Below are 18,532 nucleotides of genomic sequence, written 5' to 3'. Positions count from 1 at the left end.
AGCATAAATTGATGGCAGTGTGGACCGGTGGCGAGCAAGCGAGAGGAAACAAACCCTAATGGAAAAATGACAAGACAGTAGATCATAATCTGTTTGCTCCATTTTTCGATGCCACTCTGCTCCTGTGGATTAGTCAGTAGAAAACGTAAACAAGTGGCAAAGTAGGAGATGCCAAGAGCGAGCAGAGAATGGTTAATTTACCCATTGTGCAGGGTACAGGGAAAGATAACCTCTCACTGTGTGATCGAAGAGGTTCTGTGAGGGTCTATAAAACAGTTTGATCATTAACGTTAATGAGATGTTTAATTCCTAGAAATGTTATTTGAATAACACAAATTGAATGCTCTTCAAGATTCTAGGAAACATGCAATAACATGTTTTGCCCAAAGTAGAACACTGTCAAATGTACCTGACTGAGACATGTGGTGTTAAAAAGAATAAAAGATGAGCAAGAACAAACCTGAGTTCATGAGGCTTTTCTTCCAGGATAGACAGACGTTTTCAGAGGCTACAGTTTGTCTGAGAACTGCGGGAGCTGGATTTTCTTTTCTAGTTAATTGTCATATAGACCTTGACATAATGCAATTACAGCCAAAGCCAGAGTTAAATGACTGAGAGCAACCAGGTGACCAAGGAGAGACATATCCTGCTGGAAGTCTTTGGCAAAATCATCTCATATGTGGGTGTAAAACTTACTTATGGTTGTATATTCTTTGGGAAATAAATAAGTAAATATAGAGGAAAGCATTTTTTAAGCAAGATCATATAAATAACTTGTTTCACTCTGCTGTATGTCTCCGCCAACCAGTGCAGTTTCAGTCGACACAACATTTTTTACAGACTCATATGAGGTCACTGTGACCTTTGACCTTTGACCACTGAAATCTAATCAATTCATCTTTGTGACATATGAACAAATTTTGAAGACGTTCCCGAAAGCCAGACTTTAGATATCATGTTTTTTGAGGCCACAGTGAATTTGATCTTTGAGCACCGAAATGTAATCAGTTAATATGTGAGTCTAAGTGAATAAATGCTTCCAAATTGGAAAGGATTCTAACAAGAGTTTGCTGAGGTCACGTGACCTCGACCTTTGACCTCCAATTCCTAATCAGGTCATCTTTGAGTCTTAGTGAATGTTTGTGCCAGATGTGAAGTAATTCCCTTCGCTGGTTGTCCCTGATATATCACATTCCTGAGAACATAGGGTCACTGTGACATTGATCTTTGACCTTCGACCAAAAAAATTTGAGGTCAAGTTAGAGATAATTTCCTCAAGCAAAGATCCGAAACATCATAATGTCTATTGTTATGATTCAGTGACATACTGTATATTTTGAAGTAGCCTAGTAGTTGTATCAATGTCTGTATGAAGTCAAAAACTGACTCACTAAAATAAAGCAAGGCTAACCCTAACAACTCAATAGTATTTCAACAATGTTTATTATAGATTTTCACATTGAAATGGAGGGTAATCTAATAATAAAATAATAATAATAAAATAAATATTTTTTTCTCGTTTCAAGTAAAGTAAGGTTTGCATTTAAAAACAAAATAAAGAGCTTTTGAAAAAGGCATCTTGAAATAAAGAAGAAAAATAAAGATGTAGTTTGAGTTTCCCTTTTCCCTTACTCAACTAAAATGAACAACTAAAAAGCTTTAACACTCCTTTTTTCTCTTTGTTCCCACTTTCTCTTGTTCAGTGAGAGAAGTAAACTACGCTGTGCTGCCAGGATTCACTGCCGTAAAGATGAAAAAAGCTGCACAGGTTAAAATAAGACTGTTGTCAATGCAAGAAAAGTTGCGCAGGTTAAAATAGAAACGCTCCATCAAAATCTAATAACAGGTCTGGGTCCATAGAACGGCGTCTGGGTCTGGGTCTGGTCCGGACTGCCTATTGGTGATCTATGCTTAAGATGATTGTGGGTGATTTTTTTTCGCTTCAGCTTGCTTTGATTAGGCCCAGCCACCTTCCATATGACACGTCAAGGCACGTTATGCAGATCAACGTATTGATCGCCCCAGCCCTATTCCCTTTCATATCACATTCTGTATCATATGTTCTGAAGTGAATGCAAGGTTGTGGGGCTCCACACCGACTGTTACTGATCTAATTTGTGATGACTTGTTTTCAATCCCTTCTATAAAGATTCCATTTCTCTCTTTCCCTCATCTTTGTGCCAAAGTCAAAAGCCGAGATAAGAGGCTTGTTATTCTCAAATTTCTGCATTTCCCTGGAAAGAAAACATCTTTGAGGTTTCATGCTAGAAAACTGTTCAAGTTACTCACATGCCATCTCTGTTCAAACCGTCTATGATTTCAAAAAGGCCACAGGAGATCGAGAAACATGGAAAACAATACTATGTTTTGCACTGACAGGAAGAGACGAGGAGGAAGAAAAAAAAAGGTCACTAAATCAACATTAACTTTTGGACCAGATAGCAGAGCAGACACAGCGCAGTCAGAGATCCTTGTCAGAGTGAAAGGCCACAGGGAAATGTCACACATGCTTTCTCAAAACAAACAGTCACTGCTGTCCTGTGTTTGAAAACCCTGACCCTCATCCCTCTATTTATTGACAACTGATAAGGGAAACAAAGAGTTGGATGGTAGGACATAGATGGTGGCGACAACACAGGCTGAAATTTTACTCAAATACCTTGAGGCAGGTTAATCTATATTTAATCATAACTTGTTTGTGTTCAATTAATGCAAGCAGATACATGCATGAACGCAAAAGACTATTCCATTAGTGGCAGTAAGATAAGAACGACCGAACCCAGTTACTTTAGCAATTCAATAAACCCAGATAACAAAGGCACACACACACACACACACACACACACACACACACACACACACACACACACACACACACACACACACACACACCTACTCTGTGATCAAACATTGTGCTTTGATGTGCAGTATTTTCCCAGGAGTGCTGACAGAATAGGAAAAGTACTGGGTCGAAATGAAGACGTTGCCTGGAGGTTGCACTTTCTCTAACCGGATATTTAATGAATGAAGTCTCCCGGCTGAGATTCTGCTGAAATGTTCACTGTGACCGCGTAAAGGTACAATCAACACAAAGACGTAAACAGAAAGACAGAAGATTTTTGATAGAGTTATGAAAATATCAATTTCATGTCTGTATGATGAATATGAAGCTACAGCCAGGAGCTAGTTAGCTTAGCCTAGATTAGCGACACAACCTGACCCTGTTCAACTTGTTGGCCTGAATAAAAAAACAATAAAACACGTGTTGTTATTAGTGTTGGTATGGTCCTCATCAATGAAATCATAAACTGTATATAAAGATAGAGGACAACACAGCTCTACAAAACTTAGGCCAAAGCATCTTGATCACCCCCTGGTGGCTGGCTGCAGTATAGGTCATAAACCCTGCCTCCACCATGTTAGCGGATGGGGCATTACATTAAAAAAATATAATTAAATATATTTTCCCAAACATGGTCTTTTCATTTTGTCATTTTTGTTCATGTCTGGATAGTGGGATGAAGAAAAAACGCGTGTTCCATCTTTATATACAGTCTATGGTCTCTGTCTGTAGTTTGGTATCAATCTTTACTTCACCAAATTAGCACATTTTCCAAAATGTCTTGTGTCATTGCCGAATGAATTTATGGTGTTTTTATGATACCAGTGAGATAGCAACAGTAGAAACTCAGCCTCTAACCAGGTGAGCTGTCACTCAATGAATGTTTGACATCTTTAAACAACACTTTAACATGTGCGTCATCACATTAACAGTAACAAGTTACTAAAAGAGCACAGGAGCGAGCAGGAGAGAAGAGGAGTGAAACAGGGACGTCATCGAGGAGGAGAGGAGAGAGACAGCATTCGATGCAGCCTTATGACAAATGGTTTCATATGTTCAGATCTAATTTGTGGCCCAAACCAATAATCGTCTTCAGCATTTTAAAACATACTCTCATTCCCTACTCGAGAGGGATGCAAACCAGCTGTGGTCATTTAGGAGAATTGTGAGTAAATTTTATATTGAGACTGAAAAGTTTGACCCCACATGTCTCGGTAAGAGTGGAGTGTTTTTGTCCTCATCCTTCCTCGCCCCTGTCCCTCCCCCTCCTCTGTGGGCTCGGCTCCTCCCGTCCTGTCACCATGGCACAGCCACAACCTCTAACATCAAAACAAACAGAAACTGCGGGACAGCTCCCCACAGATTACTGTTATTCAGGGCGACTGGAGCAACATCTCGGCACAGACCTGGTTTAGCTTTTCTCAGGACTGATGTTTGATTGTTTTAGGGCCAAGCTTATTGTAAATGAAAACTACAACGTCTCACCTATGGGTGAATTAAACCGCTGGTCCCCTCACTTTCTGTAAGTGCAACCATGAGCAGAATCCATGTTTAAGTTGGCGCTACCTTTTTAAAACATCAAACTTTATTTATGTTACAGTACATGTCCTCCCTTTGAACCTGGACTGTGACGTAGGTCCAGAGTTGAAAGAGTCTCAACCATGATCAAACAGATGTGTCCACTTCAGTCTGCTGGACAAAGAGAGACAAATCCAAACACACGTCTCCAGTTTCACTAACTTGCTTCAGTAATATAAATCACATATGAATATAGTGCATACACATTGTCCTCCACAAGTGTCCTTGTATATCAAGTTAACTGCAGCTCTTTTAATTCACGAGCAGCCACATCCAGCCGCAGCGTTTCATCACCGCCCTCTGACACATGTCAGTACAAGACCACATCCTCAGGGGTGGCCTTCCTGCACCATTTAAACTTCCTGCGACATAAAAATTAGCATTTCATGCAGAGGCATAAAAAGCCTGCTACTTATAACCTAATGGTGTGTGGAGGGACATGGCAAGCTGAGCCATCAAGGTTAAGATTGAACTGTAAGTCAGATATTGTAGAAGCAACTCAGGGATTAAAAACTGCAAATCATTTGAATCTTTAACTTTACTTTATGGTTTCAAGTTTGTACGTGTTGCTAACTAGTGGCTTAAGGGGCTTTAGTCATGATACCTAACGCAAACAAAATGTACTCAAGAGTTCACCATAACAGCCTCACTGTGTTTGTCTTCTTACAGACTACTACTAACTTTCCAGGAAAAAAGGCTTTTGCAGAACAGATAATTAAGTTGTGTGGCGGATGAAACAGTGGTGTGTCTTTTTCTTTATAAGGTAGACTTTAAATAAAGATGACAGCTCCACAAAAGATAGGTCAAAGCGACATAATCACCACCTGGTGGCTGGCTGCAGTACTAGTATAAACCTTTCCTCCTCCATATTAGTGGATGGGACATGGATCAAACTAAAAAAGTCAAAGTACACATCTTCAAATCATTTTGTCTCAAAGATGATTTCTGTCATCTTAGGTAGTTCTTATCACACTGATGTATATCCACATGTACAATTTTCAGGTAAGTTTAGTTTTAATTCCTTAATTGATGCTATAAAAACGGGGCAAACATCATGATTGACAGCTGAGACTGACTCTAGTAGACTCTGGCTCCAAATGTGCAAGATGTCAGCGTTTGTATCCAGGATATTTTGGCTTTATTTCTGTGTAGTGGGAAGAAATGGAGATGGGTCAACCATCTTAATATACAGCCTCTTGTTTATAACCTAACATGAGCTTTTTACTTCAGTTTCACAAATCACAAAAGTGGTGTTCATTTGTGAGGATTATCTTACTGTACAAAATGTGTGAGTATCATAAACCTGTGTTTGTTACTGAGGTTAATTCCTGCAGTAGTCCCAAAGCCATTGTAAAAAGGAAAAAGCTTTTTGTCGAGGGATTTATATCCATGCAGCATTGTCAAGAAGATAAAATAAAACTGGAAAAAAATAGATACTAAAACAAAAGGAGAGAAGTTAAAAAATAATAACCACAGTAAGAATTATCACCTAAATGCTGAGGCAATACAAATGACAGGGACAAAAATATCCGAGAATTATGCAAATGTGCTTTTTAGGGCCTCTTGACCTTCTGTGCTGAGCTGAGTTGCCTCTTGGAAAACAGATTAGATGGAGATTAGCGAGTCTTCGATGTGAGTACAACAGGTCATTTCTCCTGGTCTCTTTCTCTCAGCTAAACCATCAGGAGGGCATTTCAGGTCACATACTGAGCGCTTATGACAAAGTGTTGTCAAGCATTAAATGTAGATGCACAAGTTAATCCCAATGGTACACTGAGGGAGAGGCTTTACATACCTTTCTAAAAAGGCTATCAGCTCCTATTCTCAGTCAGCTCCTAATGAGTGATGCCTGAAAAACATAACTTTCTGTATAGTTTTGCAGTTTAACAGTTTTGCTTATTTTTTAAAAATAAGTGTGTTTTGTCTTGGCTCTTTTCTTGGTTTGAGGTTAGAAAAAGGTGATATCACACATTTCATTTCATCAATGAGCATCATTTGAATCAATCAGAATGAAATGTGTTGTTTTGACCCCAAAATAAAAGTAACCTATGTGAAATGAGTGTTAATAACAGGTTGATATTGTGAAGTGGGTTAGTATGGTAAGTATTGTAGTAAGTATTTCGGATTAAACTCATTGTTTAATTTATGGTGTTGTTCATTTACTATCATTGTCAATGGGTTCTAGGGCCTTTAAATCCTATATGCATAAAAACCAATGATTACCTTTCCTCTATATTTAGTTTTAACTGTTACCTCCACCAAGGAGGTTATGTGTCCATCCCTGCATTTGTTTTCTTGTCGGTTGGTTTGTCAGCAGTATTTAGCAAAAACTAAACAGATTTCCAACAGGACACGGACCGAAAAAGAACCCATTCAACTTTGGTGGAGAGCTTGACGAGCACAACGAACACACCAAATGGTCACAGGTGGATCTCTGGCTTAATCCTCTATGGTCGCGTTTGTTCGTCACGTGGGTGAATTAGGCATCATCAGCTGATGAGACCGTCCTCACATAAAAGGTCCCTGAGGGAGTTACTGACTTACTGATAGGAGGTTTTGATTCAGGCAACAGAAACACATGGGAAACACAGAAGGATTAGAATCAGACAGTGGAATCAAGTCCTTCTATTAATCCAACACAAATTTCATAATATTTCAATGTAATTTGATGCATGAGAGAAAGGCCGAATCAAAGATCGTTTGACAGTAGCTGTCACAGCGTATTTCAGCCTGAACGATCATCTGGCTCACTGCCTCACTACGTCTCACCTGAGCTGACATGGGATTGTGAATCATCCGCTTCACTGACGGCTCTTTTCCAGGTGTTCAAACAATTTCTTCTGGACTTTGTATTCTGAACTGACAGCACCCTGAGGTCACTGAGAAAACCCCAAACCCTGAGCCGGCTGTTCTCCAATTCTACTGTAGAAATACTTTTTAAACAAATAAAAATCCAGTGGGTCACAACACCCTGGCCATAATTTTGTATATTTGAAATCTCAAATTGTGAAAATCATCATAATGCAGATACGAAAGAAAGTGGTGAACTAAAAGTTAAATAACCATAATGCAGCTGAATTTAAGTCATATGAGTTATGTGAACTAATGAGTCAGTAACATTGTTCTCCCTCCTCAGAACACACAGTTTATTGTTGCTATTAATCCACCACATGCAATTTAGAATCATCTAATCAGTTTAGCAGGTTGGGTAGAAATACATTTATCCAATAAAAATCAATCCATCAATATTTGTCAGAACACTCGGTTCTGCTGCCAGTTTGGAGCTTGACATGTTTTGACTTGTTTTCTTTTTACTAAAAATAAAACTGAGCCACAAAAACATTCAGAGTTTGATTTTCTTCCCCTGTTGTGGGACTCATAATATTAACAAGACAATTGAGATCATATCAAAAAATATTTTTTATAATAAAGCTCAAAATAGATTTCAGCTCATGTTGTAATACAAGAGTTCAAATGTTGAATGAATATTTCATGTTTTTGTTCAAGTTGATTTTAAGTGATTTATATCAGATTACAGTTTAAATCCCCAAATTTGAAGATTAAATATTAATGATTACATTTACCATTAGAGGAACTTGCCAACACAAACATGTTAGTAAATGGAGCGCGAACTTGCATAGCATGTGGGTGTTTACTGACTTTTATAGTGTTTATACATGTTTTATAGATACAATAGAGTCATGACACTGACACTGTATAAATATTCAGATTTCTGCCTCAACAGTCCAGCATGCATGCACCATCTGTTACTTCCTCTCTGCACTTCTTCTTAGTGTTTGTCTCATACTGTCACATTTTCTGGTCTCCTCATGACATCAGCTCCATTAAAGGTTATTTTAATCAAGACCACGTGATCCTCTGGAAAGGCCATTTTCACAGGCTGCTGTTCGGTGAGGGGGCATTTGGATTTGACATGCAGATCTCAATGTGCAGGTTACCATGGCGATGTACCACATTTTAACGCAGCCTCATACCCTACACTGGAAAGCCAGGTTAAAAATGCAGCTCCTGCACTAATCCCACAGTGAAGCATTGTAGTAGACCATACCTCTCGAGTGCTTTAAAAAAAAGAATGATTTATGAACTCAGGTCTATAGAGTATCAATGTCACGATCCAAGTTGATCTCCACCCCGTCGATGGCTATGACATCGACAATTATATACAGAGAAAGCACGATGGTCAATAAATGTCCCAAAGCTTCTGTCGCTGCAGCATATGCAACTAACAAGATGAAAGCCAATCCTATATGTTTATACTGGATCTCATCCAATTACAGCTGAGGCGCTTCGGTAAACCCATGCTGCTCTGTTTATCTGCTCCATGGATGGTCACTCTCTCTCTGAGCCGCATAACTGAGCAGCTTCTATTCGCGGGTTCTGTGTGTGTGTGTGTGTACAGTAAACATGGCCCCTCAGCCCCACTGCTGCGACTGCAGAAGCCCCACATTGAAGAATGTTTGAATTTGTATCGTGCAGACAAAATAAATCACAACTAGAATGACACTAGGTAGAGCACTTACCTCCAGCAAGGCCTAACAGTCCACTTAAATGCAATCAAACTGCACCAGATGGCACACACTAATAGATATCAGTTCCCATAATGTGTCAGATTTTTTGGAAAATTTTGAAAAATGCCCTATTTCGCAATGTTAGTAAAGTACTAAAAAAAATCCTGGATCCACAGCAGAATGTAATTGGTTCTTCCCCGACCCATAACTCAACCCTCCAGCAAGTTTGTGGTAATCACTTCAGTAGGTTTTTGCCAATTCGTGTTGATGAACCAAAAAAAGACAAACTTCACCTACCTTAGATTAGAATATGACACTTGTCCTGTGACTGTCACCAATAAATCATTTGATTTGTAGTCATGTTATGATTTGATCAAAGTTACCTGTGCAAACATGGTGACCAGATAACAGCATGTTGGCAGAATCTGAAGGAGACTAAAGGGCATGATAAGAGCTCATGTAGCTTTCTAGCAAACCTTTACATAACCTGATGTTTGCCTTTAGTTGAGAACAACAAAGAGGTTTCAGAGATGCTATTTGTACTCAGATACATTTCAGGTCACCTGTTAATTCACAGTTTTCCAAAAGCTGGAGGAAAAGTGGGTGATGTTTTTATTTCACATTATTGTGACGACTGTATCTAGAGTGGCATGTGGATTTTCTCATTGTTTTCTTCTTCTTCCCGTAGATTTCACTTTGCTTTATCCAACGTCTGCACACACCCGCCTCAGTTTCAACCCTCCCATGCACATCACCAAACATTTGTTTTTTTCATGACAGTTTCGTGATGTGCTCTTGAAATAGCTCCAGTGACATCATCACTGAATGGCAGGAAGGAAGTCTCAGCATCTGTGAACATAGAAAATGGCCTTTAACGGAGTCTCGGACAACAATGGAGCCACACGAGCCCATCACATGGCAATGTCCATGGGAGGCAGGAAAACAACAATAAAAGCCCTGCAGGGCCACTTTACAGCCAATGGAAGAGAACACACCAAACTCCAGAGCTGACCTGATTCACAGCTGAGATTTTAGGAACAAGAAGAAAGGACCTTTATGTTCAGTTGGTGGTTTCAGTTGATCTCACTGGACAAAAACAATCCTCTGAGATGTTCCCTCATAATCCTGACATGCCCTCGAAGAGTGTGAGAACATACACAAACTACTGGATATAAGGTCACTGATTTCCCCCATAATTTTATTACATTTTAAGATAAAACAAAACCTCTAACCTCTTGGACATTACTTTGTGGCTGTTATGGGTTTCATTTTCTTTCTATTTGCAGTCAACACACAGTCAAACTTCCCAAAAGGGCCCGGCTTCATCTCCATGGATTTTCAAACAAGACTCAACAAAACAAATCATTCAGTTACAAGTGAGGCGGTCTGCTTTCTGTTTTCTTTTTTATATCATTTAAAAATACATCACTGAATCTCTGTGTAGTTGTGGATACAAAACACAAACACACACCAACTCCACTGCAACAGTCACGAAGGTTGACACGGCCATTGTTGGCATCATGCCTCAGTAAACTATATATCCTGGTAACTCTACAATGCTCACTCACACTAACACCCCCCCACACACACACACACACACACACACACACACACACACACACACACACACACACACATAATGAGATGGTTTGTTTTACTCCAGAGGGATAAATACTGCTCAAGTACAGATATGAGCCCCATGTACTGCAGTTCTCTATGTAACAGACCACACACACAGTCCTACAATGAGAGGATAATCATACAGTGTGTGCTATATTATATTATATTATATTACATTACATTACATTACATTACATTATATTATGGTTTAAACTATTTGCAAACTATGAGCTATAACAGTAATTACACTACCATCCACTTTGCTGTATTTCTTTTATTTTGCTTGGTTGGAAAAATGACATATCAAGGTTTTACAAAAGATTAGGTCAGCTATTGTGCAGCAGATGGACACATAGATGGACACAGTGTGCCCGTTTCACAGAGATGCTCAGGCTGAAAAGAAAAAAAATAAAGAAGAAGAACTGTGTTTGTGATACATTGTCAGGTCAATGTTTTACTTTGCTCACAATCACAAGGTTAAGTCATCTGACCTCGAGAGTGAAACAGAGAAACAGCGAATCACAATGCAGGATTATGTTGTTGTTCAGCTGCCATTGTTCAGCTGAGGGAAGCTGCACTAAATATCCCCCATGAGACTGATCTGAATAATGAAGCTCTGCTAACAACTGTCACATGTGGAACCTGATGTTTAATTTAGTGTTCTGAGTGAAGCCCCAAAGATATGGCAAAAATGTATCTATCTGCTTCAAAATACAAGATTTATTATTTATAATCGGTTGATTTATTTAGCAGGGACAAATAAGATGAATAAAATTGCCGTAAATGTGCAAGAGTTAGCCAGGAGGCTGCTATTTGTTTTTTTGGTTGAACATGTGACACAGTTTAGAGGAAAACTGGTTCATTCACAGTGTTTAACATTAGAGCAACATAAACCTGAGGTTAAGATAAACCTCAGTGTCTAATGTTATTTTCATATATGGAGGAAGTTGCCATCCAAATCGAGAGTGAGTAATAAGCTCCTATTCAAAGAAGCATTTGAAATCTATAGAAACAGCAACAAGAAAACAGAAAAACAAACAATTGGTTGAGTGAAACCTGCCATATCTTTAAATAATCATTTTTGTTTGTGTGTGGTATCAAAGTTGTCTCAGATAAGTCAATAAAATTATACTAAAAAATGCATTATGTGGGTATAATGCAAGTAAAATGATATCATGATAAAAAACAGCGCCCTGTATTTCTCTTTGTCTCGATGTAATGCCAGCAGTTTCAGTTAGACAACACAAAGGATCATAATGGAAAGGAAAACAGTTTTGTGAAAAATAATTGAAGAGATTACTCAAAGTTCTCAAAATACTCAAAATTCAGAAACACTTTAATGTGACCCTTTGTTAAAAGAGGTGCTCTTCCCTTTTCTACATTAGCTACTGTTATGAAATGATCTTTTTATTTGTAAGATGATGTAAGAACGCTACGTAGTTTCGATTTGATGCATTAGTGTGCAGCCCTCTTTTCCAGTATGCTCCATAATGAAGGATATTGAAGGACTTCTACATCAGACTAATGCACTTTATACAATCTTAGAGAGACTGAGCTGTGGCTGACAAGATCAACTTTCCCAAAATAGAAAATGGACTCAGCTGCAGTGTGTGTGTGTGTGTGTGTGTGAGTGCGTGTGTGTGTGAGAGACGGAGTGAAAAAAAGAGACTCTGAGCTCATAGGCGACAGACAGAACATTTACCCACATTAAAAGTCATGGACACTGGATACCTTATTCATTCATATCACCACAACAATGACACCTGATGAATAAAAAAAGAATATTCATGCTCTGCTGTTCCCAATGTTTGGATGTGATGCAGAAACAGGTGTTCATTAATATACTGTCGCTTACTGTGAACTTAGATCACAACAAACCCACACACACATTTATTAGACTGTAAATATAAGACGTGGGAATAAATTCAGAAATATACGTTTTTTTCCTAATATTTCACTCTTTTCTCTCTCTCTGCCTATGGAAATTAATCAAGGAAAGATTTTTGGCCCAGTGACAATGTCACTGGACCAGCTCTGGATTCATGCTCAACAAAAAACAATCATTTGAGATATTACCTGTGAGATATTCAGAAGTTTCATCGTGGGGTTAGCTCATATACAAACATCTTATTCAAAAAACTGTTTGAAGTTCATAATATGGAAAGTTACGTGTCTTCACACAATCAAAGTGCTGTGCAGAAAAAACATATTCATGGATACAAACACCCAATTTTCTTTTTATTAGTTAAAAGCAGCAGATCATCATTACTTGCTGTTGTTTCCATCTTTATCTGAGGCACACTTGTTTTTATCCTTATATCTTACTAACGTAATCGCATCATGCTTAAAAGTTGGGTTGTTTCAGTTGTTTCTGAAACACTTTTTTTCTTTATTTGTGGAAATCTCTTCACATCCCAATAGCACCAAGAAATAAAGTCATGTGGAAAAAAGGTGCATTGAAATCCACCTCTGTATTATTTTCGTTTCATTTATTCACACTGCTGTTGATTTATATTGGAGAAAGTGTTTTTTGTGATAATGGAAACACTATAAACCCACAATGATAGAATCATATTAATTCAGTATCTTGTTTATTTCCAGTCAATAATATGTCGCTAATATCAATGACAAGGTCTCAGTCTGATTCTTTCACAGTCTTCCTCTCTGGGCTAATGCTGCTGAATCAAACCTGTTGTTGGTTGGAGCTGCAGAGGTCATGGTAATGAACTGGAAAGAGACCATGGTTCACTAAGAGCTCTATTCAGGGAGGTCAATGGCCCAGACATCCTCTCTCCTGCAGCGTCTCCGAACAGCATGATAAGGGCTCCGTAATTAGGAAGACAGATAGACACAGTATGGGTAATAGATTGTAAAAACTAATGGACTCACAACACTGATGTCCATTAACAGGCTTTCTGAGGGTGGCTGTTTTTTACAGTATAGGAAAAACGCACTCTCCTGTCTTTATATAGGTCACCGTGTTTACATGAACAACGCTGACATTGAGTTCGAATATTGAACCTGTTATTTTGAGACGTCGAAATTTGATGTAACATGTTCAATAAATATATTACTGTAAATATGTGATTTAGTGGGTTGACTGTTTCACCTTAAGAATTAATATCCCAGCGCTGTAGACTATGTGCTTTCAATGTTATAGACCAGGGGTCTTCAACGTTTTTCAGGCCAAGGACCCCCAAACTGATGGAGAGATGGAGCAATATATATATTGTATAAAATTGTGTTTTATATTAAACTGGGCCTAGTGCCATGTATAAACATAGCTACCCTGTTATTGTGCATTCAACACTAAGCTATTCAAATAATACACAGGTTCATATATTCATGTTTTTATTTTAAACATGTGCAAGGTATAGGAGCTGCAGTGTGTGCATTGCTGACTGAAAGATAACGTCTTCTGCCTCCATTTATCCGTTCGCTACAATATGTTGGATTCATGTTAATGTGTATTTAAAGACATTTAAATTAGTGGTAAAACAATTGATTGGAAAAAAAATTTAAAATTAAGAAAATATAAAAAGTTGTCTAATCAACCAAATATTTCGCGACCCCCCCTGCAGTACCTCCACGGACCCCCTAGGGGTCGCGGACCCCCTGTTGAAGACCTCTGTTATAGACCATAAAGAAACTGTGGCTAATCTGAACACTAATCCTCCTGTAAATTTCTAGACATGGTAGGAATATTAACTTAGAGTCTTTGCACTGATACAAAAACATCTTACGTGACTTTTGATTGGTAATTAATATTGTTATGAGGATTTGGATACATGTGGGCTAAGTTCTGTCTTGACAGGGAGCACACGATCATTACTGACATTACTGCACATTTATTCTAACTCTTAATACTGAGAGCATAATTAATCTATATTTCATGAAAATGTTTGGCTCACATTAGTCAAACATTCTTTCATAGACTGTGGCATAGTATCCGTGCAGAAAATACAGCTATTTTCAGTTCAGTGATAGACATAGTTGTAACACAGGTATAAATGACATTATAGCAGATGTAGTGAAGTAGAAGACCTAAAAAACTGTCGGCTACTTGAGGAAAAAGTAATACAAAGGTTTTAAAAAAGTCTAATATCCAAGGTTGCATGTTTCAACTGAACTGCAGATATTTTTAGTGCATTTTCAATTATAATAAGAATATATTTTATGTCTATAGAGCTTTTAACAATGCTACACTTACATAGGTTTTTATGACCAAATGAAAGCAACTAATTACAAATATAAAATACACATCATAATTACAATATACATTACAATTTGCCCCCCTGCTCTATTTCATACTATTTTGATATAAATTACTACTGTATATATACGGCAGCCTTCAGTCACAAGTGGTCGAGGACCTGATCAGTACATGAAGTTACTCAGAGTTTGTTTGATTCACTCCAGAGTTTATGAGGCTGCATTTAGACATCATGAAAAATGACCAGCCAAGTGGCGCACACAGTCAGGACTCAGTGTTGAAGTGAGCAGAGGATCTGGATTCATGAGCCGACACCATTGATTAATAACTAAATACATGATCATAAGTTTATCATCTACATCATCTTGCCAATAAAAAATGAACTGTCAACGAAAACTAGTTCCTTATCATTTATATGAACTGAACTTTGAACCTGTATTTTTCAAGTGAGAACTGGCTCAACACTGGAGGAGCATGAGAACAGCGACGTGTCAGACTCCATTTTCACTTGGATGAGCAGAAGGAAGAAAAGTGAGTAGGTGAGTGTTAACACACATTTATGAAAGTTTTACTGTCACACTCTCACATCTGGTGTTAACATCCGTCTGCGGTTCACACGGCTCTAAGTTTGTCAGTTCACACCTGGTGACAGACATAGTTTCCATGTGATCGGATCACCAGGGACAGATGTGAACACCAGGTGTGGAACAAAGTGCCTTCAAATGACTAATTAACAGAGTTAACTCACAATTTCACTTTTTATCTTCGTCACATTTGTTAATCAAGTGTTTAAAAACAGAATGGTGTTTTCAGAATCATACATTACAGCAGTGGTCACCAACTCGTCGACAGTCTTCACTGTCGATCCCCATAAAGCTCTGGACTCACTGGCTGAGGTTGTGTGAGAAACACCGACCTGCAGAGCCAGGTACATAGGTAGATATATATCAACATTAATATTATTAATTAATATTATTTTACTGTCGGAGACTCTGAGTTAGTTTTTCTACAAGTTTTTCTACAGTTTTATTTCACTTTATTTAAGTTTGGGAGATAACATTTTCCCAGGGAATAATTCATGGGTCTTGGTGAAAAAAAACAGGCATATTTAGAGGACTATAGATATCTATGAATATCTAGTCAGCACAGCTGTGTTGGACAGTGCTCTCCCATAGCTGACAAACAAGTGATTATCATACGAGGTGTAATGCCCCTAATGCAAGAAAGGTGAAGTAGTCAGCAGTGCCAGAAAATAATTCCAACATCCCTGTTTGTGCACTGGGGAATAAATATAGTCAATATGTCCACAGAATATATATCAGCTGAGAAAATGTCCTACACTGGAAGCTGCTGTTGTATAAATGAACATTTTATCTTGTTCCCTTAACTCACTCAAACGGTGTCTGAGGTGTCTGCAGATAACTAACGTCATCCCAGAGACCCAGTTGACTGTGGGTTCGCAGTGTTGAAGGATTTGTGAAAGTACTTACTTGCATCAAAAAGTATTTGGACAGAATTTGACCCTTTTCAGATACATTCAAGTCAATCAGCTGTGATGTTACATGGTTTTAAAGAAACTCTTCACTCGCTGATACACCATTTAGAAGGAGGTGAGGAAATCAAGCAGCCTCTACACCCACTAGTATAATAGATTTATTCTAAACCCCGTACCAGCTGAAAGTCTGAAAACTGTACATGCATGGAATAAGAGAAAGGAACAGAGGAACTATATGATCTATGAAAAAATACATTAGACAGACAGAGCTTTGTGCATGAGCTGTGGACACACACAGCAGCAGTGAATCTGCTGGCTGATGTGAAGCGACAGACTGTTTAGTGGGGCATAGGAGGGCAAAGGGAAAGCGCTGGGGAGCACTCTGACCTGCCATCAGGGCGACAGTGGGAGCTTTTAAAAGCCTGAATGAGGGGTGGCGTAACTTCATTAGAGACCCTGGGCCACAGTGAGAGCAGGTGGAGAGCACTGAGCGACTCGAGGGAGGAGGGAAGATCCCATCTGCAGCCAAACAGGCAATTAGATACACTGAGTCTCCGCCACCTGCCTCTGCCAAAACCAACAAAAGGTGGATGAAGACTGCTGTGTAATTATGAAGGCTAATCTAGGTGTGTGTTGTGTAACATTGTGTGTGTGTGTGTGTGTGTGTGTGTGTGTGTGTGTGTGTGTGTGTGTGTGTGTGTGTGTGTGTGCTCACAGACTCCTCAGACTGAGAGCGAGTAGGAGTTTTCACACACACAGGCCCCGCCCCCACTCACTCACACAGTGACTCACACATTGAGACGAGATAAGAGGAGCAGAGTGTGTTTTAGTTTCTCTCTGGTCCACAGCTGCTCAATGATCAGAAGGTTGGCTTGTACCTGGAGTTTCTGTGTCCTCCTCCACTCTGCTCTCACTTTAACTAATAAACACTCATCATGAGTTATCAGGACCTGATCAGTACATGAAGTTACTCAAAGTTGGTTTGATTCACTCCAGAGTTTATGAGGCTGCATTTAGACATCATGAAAAATGACCAGCCAACATTTTACGGCTCAGTACAACACGTGGCGCACACAGTCAGGACTCAGTGTTGAAGTGAGAAGAGGATCTTGATTCATGAGCCGACACCATTGATTAATAACTAAATACATGATCATAAGTTTATCATCTACATCATCATGCCAATAAAAAATGAACTGTCAACGAAAACTGGTTCCTTATCATGTATATGAACTGAACTTTGAACCTGTTTTTGTCAAGTGTGAACAGGCTCAACACTGGAGGAGCATGAGAACAGCGACGTGTCAGACTCCATTTTCACTTGGATGAGCAGAAGGAAGAAAAGTGAGTAGGTGAGTGTCAACACACATTTATGAAAGTTTTACTGTCACACTCTAACACCTGGTGTTAACATCCGTCTGCGGTTCACACAGCTCTAAGTTTGTCAGTTCACACCTGGTGACAGACATAGTTTCCATGTGATCGGATCACCAGGGACAGATGTGAACACCAGGTGTGGAACAAAGTGCCTTCAAATGACTAATTAACAGAGTTAACTCACAATTTCACTTTTTATCTTCGTCACATCTGTTAATCAAGTGTTTAAAAACAGAATGGTGTTTTCAGAATCATACATTACAGCAGTGGTCACCAACTCGTCGACAGTCTTCACTGTCGATCCCCGTAAAGCTCTGGACTCACTGGCTGAGGTTGTGTGAGAAACACCGACCTGCAGAGCCAGGTACATAGGTATATATATATATATATATATATTAACATTAATATTATTAATTAATATTATTTTACTGTCGGAGACTCTGAGTCAGTTTTTCTACACGTGAACTGTCGAGAGAACAAGATCAAGGATGAACTTCTGTCAATCAACAGTTTGACTCAATTCTATGATCGGCTGAGTCGAACACATTAAACCTACAACTGTCTCAGGTTACCGTGACAACAGGGAAACTGTGTAGGAGGGTCGACTTTGTTATATTTGAAGAAACACTGAATTTAGGTACCTGGCTTCATTGTGTGTGTGTTTGAGCTAACAGTCAGTGTCATTGTTTTTCCTCTCAGACTGAAGATGAGTGGTTATGAGAAGGAAGAGGACAGAGCGGAGTCTCCAGTGTTCAGATGTGTATCTGTGAAGAGTAACATGTCCAAAGGAATACCCCTAGACTTCAGAAATGAACCTGGACCCTCACACGCAGAGTAAGAGACTGTTGTTATATTTGAAGAAACACAGAATTTAGGTA

General features: G+C 38.9%; 1 long non-coding RNA gene across 2 annotated transcripts; it reads left to right on the top strand.

Annotated features, from left to right (window-relative positions):
- Nucleotides 1-8,314: 8,314 nt before the first annotated feature.
- LOC117773432 lies at nucleotides 8,315-18,483 on the top strand. Of its 2 annotated transcripts, none has more exons than XR_004615915.1 (2): nucleotides 8,315-8,326; nucleotides 18,322-18,483. It is a non-coding gene; the product is annotated as an uncharacterized LOC117773432 (long non-coding RNA). The 2 variants fall into 2 exon arrangements; XR_004615914.1 differs by lacking the exon at nucleotides 8,315-8,326 and adding an exon at nucleotides 15,301-15,321.
- The last annotated feature ends 49 nt before the right edge of the window (nucleotides 18,484-18,532 follow it).

The sequence above is a fragment of the Hippoglossus hippoglossus genome, chromosome 13 (assembly GCF_009819705.1).
Source record: "Hippoglossus hippoglossus isolate fHipHip1 chromosome 13, fHipHip1.pri, whole genome shotgun sequence".
In the NCBI taxonomy this organism is placed as follows: Eukaryota; Metazoa; Chordata; class Actinopteri; order Pleuronectiformes; family Pleuronectidae; genus Hippoglossus; species Hippoglossus hippoglossus.
Note: the sequence above shows the minus strand (reverse complement) of the source record. Positions and strands in the feature narration are given on the sequence as shown.